Below are 13,693 nucleotides of genomic sequence, written 5' to 3' on the forward strand. Positions count from 1 at the left end.
TACGTCCCTCCCTCCCTCCTTGTCTATCACCTGTGGCTTTAATAACAGTCTCTGCGCCGCGTGGTCCTGAGCCCCACTACACAATTGCCTTCAGGGATGATCGAAATCTCACTTTATTCTTTCAAAAAGGGAACTGCTGTCAGTCAAGGGTGATTCTGCATCTGGGTAAAAGGGATGTCCGTGCAATCCCGGATCATTCTGTGTCTGTTTAAAAGGGCTGGTTGTCAGTTCCTTTTCATAATTTTTCCCTTTAAAACGGATTTTCTGAGAAACCCGGGTCATCCTGTATTGTTTGAGAAGGAGTATGATTTCAGCTGCAATGACCGAATTGTTAAACTATAGTGTTCCAATTTACATTGGGTTTGCCTGCGCCGGTGCGCACCCAGATCGCAGTGCATCTGTTCATTCACTCGAAATATGCTCATCTTTCCTAAATCCACTCCTTGATATTGCAGTTGCCCCGAATTTGCTCGCAATATATACAACAACACAATGAATGGTGCTGGCAGCGGCCGCGTGGCCTAATGGATAAGGCGTCTGACTTCGATTACAACCGCAAAGTTATCAGAAGATTGCAGGTTCGAGTCCTGCCGCGGTCAACGTAGCTCGCTGCGTGAAATTTTATATTCTTTGTTGTGATTCTGCCGAGAAACCAACCATCTCTTCCAGTCACTCACCTGAAGTGAAGGAAGGCTGTTTGCTCAAAGAATCTCATTGCAAGTTTTCATCATTGTCGATATGCATGCACGGGCAGAGCAAGCTGTGAAGTGGACTTTTTTGCACCTTATTTCTGTTTGGATACAAAAAGCAGGAGATTGAATGGCTGACGATGTCTTATAGCAGAGACGAGGTGGCTGAGAGGTTCAGGCGATGGACTGCTAATCCATTGTGCTCTGCACGCATGGGTTCGAGTCCCATTCTCGTCGTCGTTGGCTTGCAGCTTAACCACTTTTTGACATTCACATTTAACCTCATCGCCAAATTCCCCTTTTACTTACAGGGATGCTGTACTTTCCTCATGTCACGTCTCAAATTAATAATATATTCGTCAAAAGGAGAACAGTTGCAGTACAATGGCGAGGGGCACTAATTAGATAGGTATCTGAGAGACAGCACATGCACGATGGGCCATAATATCATTTCTCACCACCGTCAGAATCTGAGAGCTGCGCTTTTCACTGTCGGCGCCTCGTTGGTCCACGGTTATGATTCTCCCTTCGGATTGATCACATTTGAAATGCGAGAGGTCACGGGCCAAATCCCGGACGAACCCCGCCATGTTTTACTCAAAGTTCCGCTTCCAACAGCCGCTCGACATGTGAGAAAACAGACGTATTTCACGTTAAAACGTGTGATTTTACGCCGATGTTCCCTTAGCATCCAAATCCCAGAGCAAAGTGAATCCCGCCAAACTGAGTAAAGTTAAAATATCTCAGAGGTACTCGGCTCTGTGACTCGTTGGATAACCTAAAGCCTTGTTTGGTTCCGGCCGATACTTGATCAGTATATCTTCCTGTCTGTACGGATAAATTCACCTCAATTGGGATAAGCATACATTCAGCGTCAATCTCCACTTCTGCCCTGAACATGTGTGCGTCCTGTGTCTCTAGAGCTGAAAAGATGAGAGAAGCTGCTTTTTGAATTCGTCCCTTGGCTGCCGAATTCAAAGCATACAGGAAATCAATCCGGGCTGGCAAAGCTGCCTGGTCTGATTAAAAGGCGGTGATACCCTATATTGTAGGCATGTTCTCGTCTTCTGGCCTCAACATTAGGTTCAACGTATCGGATGATAAGCACCGCTCCCATTGTCTGGTAATGGTTCTGCTATTCCCACTAACACTTCCTCTGGCCCATCCTTTGTTACGTTATTGCCCGATTACCACCCACTTTGCCTTTCTCCATTGTGCCATGTATTATTTCATCACTCCTTCGTTCCGCTGTATCACAAAAGTTCCCATTTTACATTTCTCGCTGCGTATTTTTTCCAGGCGCTATTTTTGTTGAAAACATCTGTAATCTTTAACTATTTCCTGAAATATCGGAATTATTATCCGACAGAACGTGAAACCGGATTCTTCCTCCACAAAATCTGCACGACCTGCCGAGTTTTAAATATTTATCTGTTTTTATTAATTCTATTTCCGTGTCCCTTTTAAGGGGATTTGCTGTCTGTCTGAGATCATTCTCTGTCTCTGTAAAATGGTGTGCTATCAGACCCTCATCATTCTGTGTCTGTTTCAAAGGGATGTGCTGTCTGTCCCGGATTTCCAATTTGAAATTTCAAAACCTGCCTTTGGAGGTTAAGGAATATTAGTTTGTTTGTGTGTTTCAGACTGGGCTGGTTTTACGTCCCTCCCTCCCTCCTTGTCTATCACCTATGGCTTCAATAACAGTCTCTGCGCCGCGTGGTCCTAAGCCCCACTACACAATTGCCTTCAGGGATGATCGAAATCTCACTTTATTCTTTTAAAAGGGAACTGCTGTCAGTCAAGGGTGATTCTGCATCTGGGTAAAAGGGATGTCCGTGCAATCCCGGATCATTCTGTGTCTGTTTAAAAGGGCTGGTTGTCAGTTCCTTTTCATAATCTTTCCCTTTAAAACGGATTTTCTGAGAAACCCGGTTCATCCTGTATTGTTTGAGAAGGAGTATGATTTCAGCTGCAATGACCGAATTGTTAAACTATAGTGTTCCAATTTACATTGGGGTTGCCTGCGCCGGTGCGCACCCAGATCGCAGTGCATCTGTTCATTCACTCGAAATATGCTCATCTTTTCCTAAATCCACTCCTTGATATTGCAGTTGCCCCGAATTTGCTCGCAATATATACAACAACACAATGAATGGTGCTGGCAGCGGCCGCGTGGCCTAATGGATAAGGCGTCTGACTTCGATTACAGCCGTAAAGTTATCAGAAGATTGCAGGTGCGAGTCCTGCCGCGGTCAACTTAGCTCGCTCCGTGAAATTTTATATTCTTTGTTATGATTCTGCCGAGAAACCAACCATCTCTTCCAGTCACTCACCTGAAGTGAAGGAAGGCTGTTTGCTCAAAGAATCTCATTGCAAGTTTTCATCATTGTCGATATGCATGCACGGGCAGAGCAAGCTGTGAAGTGGACTTTTTTGCACCTTATTTCTGTTTGGATACAAAAAGCAGGAGATTGAAGGGCTGACGATGTCTTATAGCAGAAACGAGGTGGCTGAGAGGTTAAGGCGATGGACTGCTAATCCATTGTGCTCTGCACGCATGGGTTCGAGTCCCATTCTCGTCGTCGTTGGCTTGCAGCTTAACCACTTTTTGACATTCACATTTAACCTCATCGCCAAATTCCCCTTTTACTTACAGGGATGCTGTACGTTCCTCATGTCACGTCTCAAATTAATAGGAGAACAGTTGCAGTACAATGGCGAGGGGCACTAATTAGATAGGTATCTGAGAGACAGCACATGAACGATGGGCCATAATATCATTTCTCACCACCGTCAGAATCTGAGAGCTGCGCTTTTCACTGTCGGCGGCTCGTTGGTCCACGGTTATGATTCTCCCTTCGGATTGATCACATTTGAAATGCGAGAGGTCACGGGCCAAATCCCGGACGAACCCCGCCATGTTTTACTCAAAGTTCCGCTTCTAACAGCCGCTCGACATGTGAGAAAACAGACGTATTTCACGTCATAACGTGTGATTTTACGCCGATGTTCCCTTAGCATCCAAATCGCAGAGCAAAGTGAAACCCGCCAAACTGAGTAAAGTTAAAATATCTCAGAGGTACTCGGCTCTGTGACTCGTTGGATAACCTAAAGCCTTGTTTGGTTCCTGCCGATACTTGATCAGTATATCTTCCTGTCTGTACGGATAAGTTCACCTCAATTGGGATAAGCATACATTCAGCGTCAATCTCCACCTCTGCCCTGAATATGGGTGCGTCCTGTTGCTCTAGAGCTGAAAAGATGAGAGAAGCTGCTTTTTGAATTCGTCCCTTGGCTGCCGAATTCAAAGCATACAGGAAATCAATCCGGTCTGGTAAAGCTGCCTGGTCTGATTAAAAGGCGGTGACACCCTGTATTGTAAGCATGTTCTCGTCTTCTGGCCTCAACATTAGGTTCAACGTATCGGATGATAAGCACCGCTCCCATTGTCTGGTAATGGTTCTGCTATTCCCACTAACACCTCCTCTGGACCATCCTTTGTTACGTTATTGCCCGATTACCACCCACTTTGCCTTTCTCCATTGTGCCATGTATTATTTCATCACTCCTTCGTTCCGCTGTATCACAAATGTTCCCATTTGACATTTCTCGCTGCGTATTTTTTCCAGGCGCTATTTTTGTTGAAAACATATGTAATCTTTAACTTTTTCCTGAAATATCGGAATTATTATCCGACAGAACGTGAAACCGGATTCTTCCTCCACAAAATCTGCACGACCTGCCGAGTTTTACATATTTATCTGTTTTTATTCATTCTATTTCCGTGTCCCTTTTAAGGGGATTTGCTGTCTGTCCGAGAACATTCTCTGTCTCTGTAAAATGGTGTGCTATCAGACCCTCATCATTCTGTGTCTGTTTCAAAGGGATGTGCTGTCTGTCCCGGATTTCCAATTTGAAATTTCAAAACCTGCCTTTGGAGGTTAAGGAATATTAGTTTGTTTGTGTGTTTCAGACTGGGCTGGTTTTACGTCCCTCCCTCCCTCCTTGTCTATCACCTATGGCTTCAATAACAGTCTCTGCGCCGCGTGGTCCTAAGCCCCACTACACAATTGCCTTCAGGGATGATCGAAATCTCACTTTATTCTTTTAAAAGGGAACTGCTGTCAGTCAAGGGTGATTCTGCATCTGGGTAAAAGGGATGTCCGTGCAATCCCGGATCATTCTGTGTCTGTTTAAAAGGGCTGGTTGTCAGTTCCTTTTCATAATCTTTCCCTTTAAAACGGATTTTCTGAGAAACCCGGTTCATCCTGTATTGTTTGAGAAGGAGTATGATTTCAGCTGCAATGACCGAATTGTTAAACTATAGTGTTCCAATTTACATTGGGGTTGCCTGCGCCGGTGCGCACCCAGATCGCAGTGCATCTGTTCATTCACTCGAAATATGCTCATCTTTTCCTAAATCCACTCCTTGATATTGCAGTTGCCCCGAATTTGCTCGCAATATATACAACAACACAATGAATGGTGCTGGCAGCGGCCGCGTGGCCTAATGGATAAGGCGTCTGACTTCGATTACAGCCGTAAAGTTATCAGAAGATTGCAGGTGCGAGTCCTGCCGCGGTCAACTTAGCTCGCTCCGTGAAATTTTATATTCTTTGTTATGATTCTGCCGAGAAACCAACCATCTCTTCCAGTCACTCACCTGAAGTGAAGGAAGGCTGTTTGCTCAAAGAATCTCATTGCAAGTTTTCATCATTGTCGATATGCATGCACGGGCAGAGCAAGCTGTGAAGTGGACTTTTTTGCACCTTATTTCTGTTTGGATACAAAAAGCAGGAGATTGAAGGGCTGACGATGTCTTATAGCAGAAACGAGGTGGCTGAGAGGTTAAGGCGATGGACTGCTAATCCATTGTGCTCTGCACGCATGGGTTCGAGTCCCATTCTCGTCGTCGTTGGCTTGCAGCTTAACCACTTTTTGACATTCACATTTAACCTCATCGCCAAATTCCCCTTTTACTTACAGGGATGCTGTACGTTCCTCATGTCACGTCTCAAATTAATAATATATTCGTCAAAAGGAGAACAGTTGCAGTACAATGGCGAGGGGCACTAATTAGATAGGTATCTGAGAGACAGCACATGAACGATGGGCCATAATATCATTTCTCACCACCGTCAGAATCTGAGAGCTGCGCTTTTCACTGTCGGCGGCTCGTTGGTCCACGGTTATGATTCTCCCTTCGGATTGATCACATTTGAAATGCGAGAGGTCACGGGCCAAATCCCGGACGAACCCCGCCATGTTTTACTCAAAGTTCCGCTTCTAACAGCCGCTCGACATGTGAGAAAACAGACGTATTTCACGTCATAACGTGTGATTTTACGCCGATGTTCCCTTAGCATCCAAATCGCAGAGCAAAGTGAAACCCGCCAAACTGAGTAAAGTTAAAATATCTCAGAGGTACTCGGCTCTGTGACTCGTTGGATAACCTAAAGCCTTGTTTGGTTCCTGCCGATACTTGATCAGTATATCTTCCTGTCTGTACGGATAAGTTCACCTCAATTGGGATAAGCATACATTCAGCGTCAATCTCCACCTCTGCCCTGAATATGGGTGCGTCCTGTTGCTCTAGAGCTGAAAAGATGAGAGAAGCTGCTTTTTGAATTCGTCCCTTGGCTGCCGAATTCAAAGCATACAGGAAATCAATCCGGTCTGGTAAAGCTGCCTGGTCTGATTAAAAGGCGGTGACACCCTGTATTGTAAGCATGTTCTCGTCTTCTGGCCTCAACATTAGGTTCAACGTATCGGATGATAAGCACCGCTCCCATTGTCTGGTAATGGTTCTGCTATTCCCACTAACACCTCCTCTGGACCATCCTTTGTTACGTTATTGCCCGATTACCACCCACTTTGCCTTTCTCCATTGTGCCATGTATTATTTCATCACTCCTTCGTTCCGCTGTATCACAAATGTTCCCATTTGACATTTCTCGCTGCGTATTTTTTCCAGGCGCTATTTTTGTTGAAAACATATGTAATCTTTAACTTTTTCCTGAAATATCGGAATTATTATCCGACAGAACGTGAAACCGGATTCTTCCTCCACAAAATCTGCACGACCTGCCGAGTTTTACATATTTATCTGTTTTTATTCATTCTATTTCCGTGTCCCTTTTAAGGGGATTTGCTGTCTGTCCGAGAACATTCTCTGTCTCTGTAAAATGGTGTGCTATCAGACCCTCATCATTCTGTGTCTGTTTCAAAGGGATGTGCTGTCTGTCCCGGATTTCCAATTTGAAATTTCAAAACCTGCCTTTGGAGGTTAAGGAATATTAGTTTGTTTGTGTGTTTCAGACTGGGCTGGTTTTACGTCCCTCCCTCCCTCCTTGTCTATCACCTGTGGCTTCAATAACAGTCTCTGCGCCGCGTGGTCCTGAGCCCCACTGCACAATTGCCTTCAGGGATGATCGAAATCTCACTTTATTCTTTTAAAAGGGAACTGCTGTCAGTCAAGGGTCATTCTGCATCTGGGTAAAAGGGATGTCCGTGCAATCCCGGATCATTCTGTGTCTGTTTAAATGGGCTGGTTGTCAGTTCCGGTTCATAATCTTTCCCTTTAAAACGGATTTTCTCATAAACCCGGGTCATCCTGTATTGTTTGAGAAGGAGTATGATTTCAGCTGCAATGACCGAATTGTTAAACTATAGTGTTCCAATTTACATTGGGGTTGCCTGCGCCGGTGCGCACCCAGATCGCAGTGCATCTGTTCATTCACTCGAAATATGCTCATCTTTTCCGAAATCCACTCCTTGATATTGCAGTTGCCCCGAATTTGCTCGCAATATATACAACAACACAATGAATGTTGCTGGCAGCGGCCGCGTGGCCTAATGGATAAGGCGTCTGACTTCGATGACAACCGCAAAGTTATCAGAAGATTGCAGGTTCGAGTCCTGCCGCGGTCAATTTAGCTCGCTACGAGACATTTTATATTCTTTGTTGTGATTCTGCCGAGAAACCAACCATCTCTTCCAGTCACTCACCTGAAGTGAAGGAAGGCTGTTTGCTCAAAGAATCTCATGGCAAGTTTTCATCATTGTCGATCTGCATGCACGGGCAGAGCAAGATGTGAAGTGGACTTTCTTGCACATTATTTCTGTTTGGATACAAAAAGCAGGAGATTGAATGGCTGACGATATCTTATAGCAGAGACGAGGTGGCCGAGAGGTTAAGGCGATGGACTGCTAATCCATTGTGCTCTGCACGCATGGGTTCGAATCCCATTCTCGTCGTCGTTGGCTTGCAGCTTAACCACTTTTTGACATTCACATTTAACCTAATCGCCAAATTCCCCTTTTACTTACAGGGATGCTGTACTTTCCTCATGTCATGTCTCAAATTAATAATATATTCGTCAAAAGGAGAACAGTTGCAGTACAATGGCGAGGGGCACTAATTAGATAGGTATCTGAGAGACACCACATGAACGATGGGCCATAATATCATTTCTCACCACCGTCAGAATCTGAGAGCTGCGCTTTTCACTGTCGGCGGCTCGTTGGTCCACGGTTATGATTCTCCCTTCGGTATGATCACATTTGAAATGCGAGAGTCACGGGCCAAATCCTGGACGAGCCCCGCCATGTTTTACTCAAATTTCCGCTTCTAACAGACGCTCGACATGTGAGAAAACAGACGTATTTCACGTTAAAACGTGTGATTTTACGCCGATGTTCCCTTAGCATCCAAATCCCAGAGCAAAGTGAAACCCGCCAAACTGAGTAAAGTTAAAATATCTCAGAGGTACTCGGCTCTGTGACTCGTTGGATAACCGAAAGCCTTGTTTGGTTCCGGCCGATACTTGATCAGTATATCTTCCTGTCTGTACGCATAAGTTCACCTCAATTGGGATAAGCATACATTCAGCGTCAATCTCCACCTCTGCCCTGAATATGAGTGCGTCCTGGTTCTCTAGAGCTGAAAAATGAGAGAAGCTGCTTTTTGAATTCGTCCCTTGGCTGCCGAATTCAAAGCATACCAGGAAATCAATCCGGGCTGGCAAAGCTGCCTGGTCTGATTAAAAGGCGGTGACAGCCTATATTGTAAGCATGTTCTCGTCTTCTGGCCTCAACATTAGGTTCAACGTATCGGATGATAAGCACCGCTCCCATTGTCTGGTAATGGTTCTGCTATTCCCACTAACACTTCCTCCGGACCATCCTTTGTTACGTTATTGCCCGATTACCACCCACTTTGCCTTTCTCCATTGTGCCATGTATTATTTAATCACTCCTTCGTTCCGCTGCATCACAAACGTTCCCATTTGACATTTCTCGCTGCGTATTTTTTCCAGGCGCTATTTTTGTTGAAAACATCTGTAATCTTTAACTTTTTCCTGAAATATCGGAATGTCTATCCGACAGAACGTGAAACCGGATTCTTCCTCCACAAAATCTGCACGACCTGCCGAGTTTTACATATTTATCTGTTTTTATTCATTCTATTTCCGTGTCCCTTTTAAGGGGATTTGCTGTCTGTCCAAGATCATTCTCTGTCTCTGTAAAATGGTGTGCTATCAGACCCTTATCATTCTGTGTCTCTTTCAAAGGGATGTGCTGTCTGTCCCGGATTTCCAATTTGAAATTTCAAAACCTGCCTTTGGAGGTTAAGGAATATTAGTTTGTTTGTGTGTTTCAGACTGGGCTGGTTTTCCGTCCTTCCCTCCCTCCTTGTCTATCACCTGTGGCTTCAATAACAGTCTCTGCGCCGCGTGGTCCTGAGCCCCACTGCACAATTGCCTTCAGGGATGATCGAAATCTCACTTTATTCTTTTAAAAGGGAACTGCTGTCAGTCAAGGGTCATTCTGCATCTGGGTAAAAGGGATGTCCTTGCAATCCCGGATCATTCTGTGTCTGTTTAAATGGGCTGGTTGTCAGTTCCGGTTCATAATCTTTCCCTTTAAAACGGATTTTCTCATAAACCCGGGTCATCCTGTATTGTTTGAGAAGGAGTATGATTTCAGCTGCAATGACCGAATTGTTAAACTATAGTGTTCCAATTTACATTGGGGTTGCCTGCGCCGGTGCGCACCCAGATCGCAGTGCATCTGTTCATTCACTCGAAATATGCTCATCTTTTCCGAAATCCACTCCTTGATATTGCAGTTGCCCCGAATTTGCTCGCAATATATACAACAACACAATGAATGTTGCTGGCAGCGGCCGCGTGGCCTAATGGATAAGGCGTCTGACTTCGATGACAACCGCAAAGTTATCAGAAGATTGCAGGTTCGAGTCCTGCCGCGGTCAATTTAGCTCGCTACGAGACATTTTATATTCTTTGTTGTGATTCTGCCGAGAAACCAACCATCTCTTCCAGTCACTCACCTGAAGTGAAGGAAGGCTGTTTGCTCAAAGAATCTCATGGCAAGTTTTTATCATTGTCGATCTGCATGCACGGGCAGAGCAAGATGTGAAGTGGACTTTCTTGCACATTATTTCTGTTTGGATACAAAAAGCAGGAGATTGAATGGCTGACGATATCTTATAGCAGAGACGAGGTGGCCGAGAGGTTAAGGCGATGGACTGCTAATCCATTGTGCTCTGCACGCATGGGTTCGAATCCCATTCTCGTCGTCGTTGGCTTGCAGCTTAACCACTTTTTGACATTCACATTTAACCTAATCGCCAAATTCCCCTTTTACTTACAGGGATGCTGTACTTTCCTCATGTCATGTCTCAAATTAATAATATATTCGTCAAAAGGAGAACAGTTGCAGTACAATGGCGAGGGGCACTAATTAGATAGGTATCTGAGAGACAGCACATGCACGATGGGCCATAATATCATTTCTCACCACCGTCAGAATCTGAGAGCTGCGCTTTTCACTGTCGGCGGCTCGTTGGTCCACGGTTATGATTCTCCCTTCGGTATGATCACATTTGAAATGCGAGAGTCACGGGCCAAATCCTGGACGAGCCCCGCCATGTTTTACTCAAATTTCCGCTTCTAACAGACGCTCGACATGTGAGAAAACAGACGTATTTCACGTTAAAACGTGTGATTTTACGCCGATGTTCCCTTAGCATCCAAATCCCAGAGCAAAGTGAAACCCGCCAAACTGAGTAAAGTTAAAATATCTCAGAGGTACTCGGCTCTGTGACTCGTTGGATAACCGAAAGCCTTGTTTGGTTCCGGCCGATACTTGATCAGTATATCTTCCTGTCTGTACGCATAAGTTCACCTCAATTGGGATAAGCATACATTCAGCGTCAATCTCCACCTCTGCCCTGAATATGAGTGCGTCCTGGTTCTCTAGAGCTGAAAAATGAGAGAAGCTGCTTTTTGAATTCGTCCCTTGGCTGCCGAATTCAAAGCATACCAGGAAATCAATCCGGGCTGGCAAAGCTGCCTGGTCTGATTAAAAGGCGGTGACAGCCTATATTGTAAGCATGTTCTCGTCTTCTGGCCTCAACATTAGGTTCAACGTATCGGATGATAAGCACCGCTCCCATTGTCTGGTAATGGTTCTGCTATTCCCACTAACACTTCCTCCGGACCATCCTTTGTTACGTTATTGCCCGATTACCACCCACTTTGCCTTTCTCCATTGTGCCATGTATTATTTAATCACTCCTTCGTTCCGCTGCATCACAAACGTTCCCATTTGACATTTCTCGCTGCGTATTTTTTCCAGGCGCTATTTTTGTTGAAAACATCTGTAATCTTTAACTTTTTCCTGAAATATCGGAATGTCTATCCGACAGAACGTGAAACCGGATTCTTCCTCCACAAAATCTGCACGACCTGCCGAGTTTTACATATTTATCTGTTTTTATTCATTCTATTTCCGTGTCCCTTTTAAGGGGATTTGCTGTCTGTCCAAGATCATTCTCTGTCTCTGTAAAATGGTGTGCTATCAGACCCTTATCATTCTGTGTCTCTTTCAAAGGAATGTGCTGTCTGTCCCGGATTTCCAATTTGAAATTTCAAAACCTGCCTTTGGAGGTTAAGGAATATTAGTTTGTTTGTGTGTTTCAGACTGGGCTGGTTTTCCGTCCTTCCCTCCCTCCTTGTCTATCACCTGTGGCTTCAATAACAGTCTCTGCGCCGCGTGGTCCTGAGCCCCACTGCACAATTGCCTTCAGGGATGATCGAAATCTCACTTTATTCTTTTAAAAGGGAACTGCTGTCAGTCAAGGGTCATTCTGCATCTGGGTAAAAGGGATGTCCTTGCAATCCCGGATCATTCTGTGTCTGTTTAAATGGGCTGGTTGTCAGTTCCGGTTCATAATCTTTCCCTTTAAAACGGATTTTCTCATAAACCCGGGTCATCCTGTATTGTTTGAGAAGGAGTATGATTTCAGCTGCAATGACCGAATTGTTAAACTATAGTGTTCCAATTTACATTGGGGTTGCCTGCGCCGGTGCGCACCCAGATCGCAGTGCATCTGTTCATTCACTCGAAATATGCTCATCTTTTCCGAAATCCACTCCCTGATATTGCAGTTGCCCCGAATTTGCTCGCAATATATACAACAACACAATGAATGTTGCTGGCAGCGGCCGCGTGGCCTAATGGATAAGGCGTCTGACTTCGATGACAACCGCAAAGTTATCAGAAGATTGCAGGTTCGAGTCCTGCCGCGGTCAATTTAGCTCGCTACGAGACATTTTATATTCTTTGTTGTGATTCTGCCGAGAAACCAACCATCTCTTCCAGTCACTCACCTGAAGTGAAGGAAGGCTGTTTGCTCAAAGAATCTCATGGCAAGTTTTCATCATTGTCGATCTGCATGCACGGGCAGAGCAAGATGTGAAGTGGACTTTCTTGCACATTATTTCTGTTTGGATACAAAAAGCAGGAGATTGAATGGCTGACGATATCTTATAGCAGAGACGAGGTGGCCGAGAGGTTAAGGCGATGGACTGCTAATCCATTGTGCTCTGCACGCATGGGTTCGAATCCCATTCTCGTCGTCGTTGGCTTGCAGCTTAACCACTTTTTGACATTCACATTTAACCTAATCGCCAAATTCCCCTTTTACTTACAGGGATGCTGTACTTTCCTCATGTCATGTCTCAAATTAATAATATATTCGTCAAAAGGAGAACAGTTGCAGTACAATGGCGAGGGGCACTAATTAGATAGGTATCTGAGAGACAGCACATGCACGATGGGCCATAATATCATTTCTCACCACCGTCAGAATCTGAGAGCTGCGCTTTTCACTGTCGGCGGCTCGTTGGTCCACGGTTATGATTCTCCCTTCGGTATGATCACATTTGAAATGCGAGAGTCACGGGCCAAATCCTGGACGAGCCCCGCCATGTTTTACTCAAATTTCCGCTTCTAACAGACGCTCGACATGTGAGAAAACAGACGTATTTCACGTTAAAACGTGTGATTTTACGCCGATGTTCCCTTAGCATCCAAATCCCAGAGCAAAGTGAAACCCGCCAAACTGAGTAAAGTTAAAATATCTCAGAGGTACTCGGCTCTGTGACTCGTTGGATAACCGAAAGCCTTGTTTGGTTCCGGCCGATACTTGATCAGTATATCTTCCTGTCTGTACGCATAAGTTCACCTCAATTGGGATAAGCATACATTCAGCGTCAATCTCCACCTCTGCCCTGAATATGAGTGCGTCCTGGTTCTCTAGAGCTGAAAAATGAGAGAAGCTGCTTTTTGAATTCGTCCCTTGGCTGCCGAATTCAAAGCATACCAGGAAATCAATCCGGGCTGGCAAAGCTGCCTGGTCTGATTAAAAGGCGGTGACAGCCTATATTGTAAGCATGTTCTCGTCTTCTGGCCTCAACATTAGGTTCAACGTATCGGATGATAAGCACCGCTCCCATTGTCTGGTAATGGTTCTGCTATTCCCACTAACACTTCCTCCGGACCATCCTTTGTTACGTTATTGCCCGATTACCACCCACTTTGCCTTTCTCCATTGTGCCATGTATTATTTAATCACTCCTTCGTTCCGCTGCATCACAAACGTTCCCATTTGACATTTCTCGCTGCGTATTTTTTCC

The 13,693-nt window shown here is 45.0% G+C and overlaps 12 non-coding genes across 12 annotated transcripts; all 12 read left to right on the plus strand.

Annotated features, from left to right (window-relative positions):
- The first annotated feature begins 510 nt into the window (after positions 1-510).
- On the plus strand, positions 511-599 carry trnar-ucg (transfer RNA arginine (anticodon UCG)). Its single transcript is given in 2 exon segments — positions 511-547; positions 564-599. It is a non-coding gene; the product is annotated as a tRNA-Arg (tRNA).
- A 245-nt stretch (positions 600-844) lies between these two features.
- trnas-gcu (transfer RNA serine (anticodon GCU)) lies at positions 845-926 on the plus strand. The gene has a single exon. It is a non-coding gene; the product is annotated as a tRNA-Ser (tRNA).
- A 1,929-nt stretch (positions 927-2,855) lies between these two features.
- Positions 2,856-2,944, plus strand: trnar-ucg (transfer RNA arginine (anticodon UCG)). Its single transcript is given in 2 exon segments — positions 2,856-2,892; positions 2,909-2,944. It is a non-coding gene; the product is annotated as a tRNA-Arg (tRNA).
- Positions 2,945-3,189: 245 nt separating this feature from the next.
- On the plus strand, positions 3,190-3,271 carry trnas-gcu (transfer RNA serine (anticodon GCU)). The gene has a single exon. It is a non-coding gene; the product is annotated as a tRNA-Ser (tRNA).
- Positions 3,272-5,185: 1,914 nt separating this feature from the next.
- Positions 5,186-5,274, plus strand: trnar-ucg (transfer RNA arginine (anticodon UCG)). The gene is given in 2 exon segments: positions 5,186-5,222; positions 5,239-5,274. It is a non-coding gene; the product is annotated as a tRNA-Arg (tRNA).
- Positions 5,275-5,519: 245 nt separating this feature from the next.
- On the plus strand, positions 5,520-5,601 carry trnas-gcu (transfer RNA serine (anticodon GCU)). The gene has a single exon. It is a non-coding gene; the product is annotated as a tRNA-Ser (tRNA).
- Positions 5,602-7,530: 1,929 nt separating this feature from the next.
- trnar-ucg (transfer RNA arginine (anticodon UCG)) lies at positions 7,531-7,619 on the plus strand. The gene is given in 2 exon segments: positions 7,531-7,567; positions 7,584-7,619. It is a non-coding gene; the product is annotated as a tRNA-Arg (tRNA).
- Positions 7,620-7,864: 245 nt separating this feature from the next.
- On the plus strand, positions 7,865-7,946 carry trnas-gcu (transfer RNA serine (anticodon GCU)). The gene has a single exon. It is a non-coding gene; the product is annotated as a tRNA-Ser (tRNA).
- A 1,928-nt stretch (positions 7,947-9,874) lies between these two features.
- trnar-ucg (transfer RNA arginine (anticodon UCG)) lies at positions 9,875-9,963 on the plus strand. The gene is given in 2 exon segments: positions 9,875-9,911; positions 9,928-9,963. It is a non-coding gene; the product is annotated as a tRNA-Arg (tRNA).
- Positions 9,964-10,208: 245 nt separating this feature from the next.
- On the plus strand, positions 10,209-10,290 carry trnas-gcu (transfer RNA serine (anticodon GCU)). The gene has a single exon. It is a non-coding gene; the product is annotated as a tRNA-Ser (tRNA).
- A 1,928-nt stretch (positions 10,291-12,218) lies between these two features.
- Positions 12,219-12,307, plus strand: trnar-ucg (transfer RNA arginine (anticodon UCG)). Its single transcript is given in 2 exon segments — positions 12,219-12,255; positions 12,272-12,307. It is a non-coding gene; the product is annotated as a tRNA-Arg (tRNA).
- Positions 12,308-12,552: 245 nt separating this feature from the next.
- On the plus strand, positions 12,553-12,634 carry trnas-gcu (transfer RNA serine (anticodon GCU)). Its single transcript has one exon. It is a non-coding gene; the product is annotated as a tRNA-Ser (tRNA).
- Positions 12,635-13,693: the final 1,059 nt, after the last annotated feature.

This window comes from Pristiophorus japonicus, unplaced genomic scaffold (assembly GCF_044704955.1).
Source record: "Pristiophorus japonicus isolate sPriJap1 unplaced genomic scaffold, sPriJap1.hap1 HAP1_SCAFFOLD_79, whole genome shotgun sequence".
Lineage (NCBI taxonomy): Eukaryota > Metazoa > Chordata > Chondrichthyes > Pristiophoridae > Pristiophorus > Pristiophorus japonicus.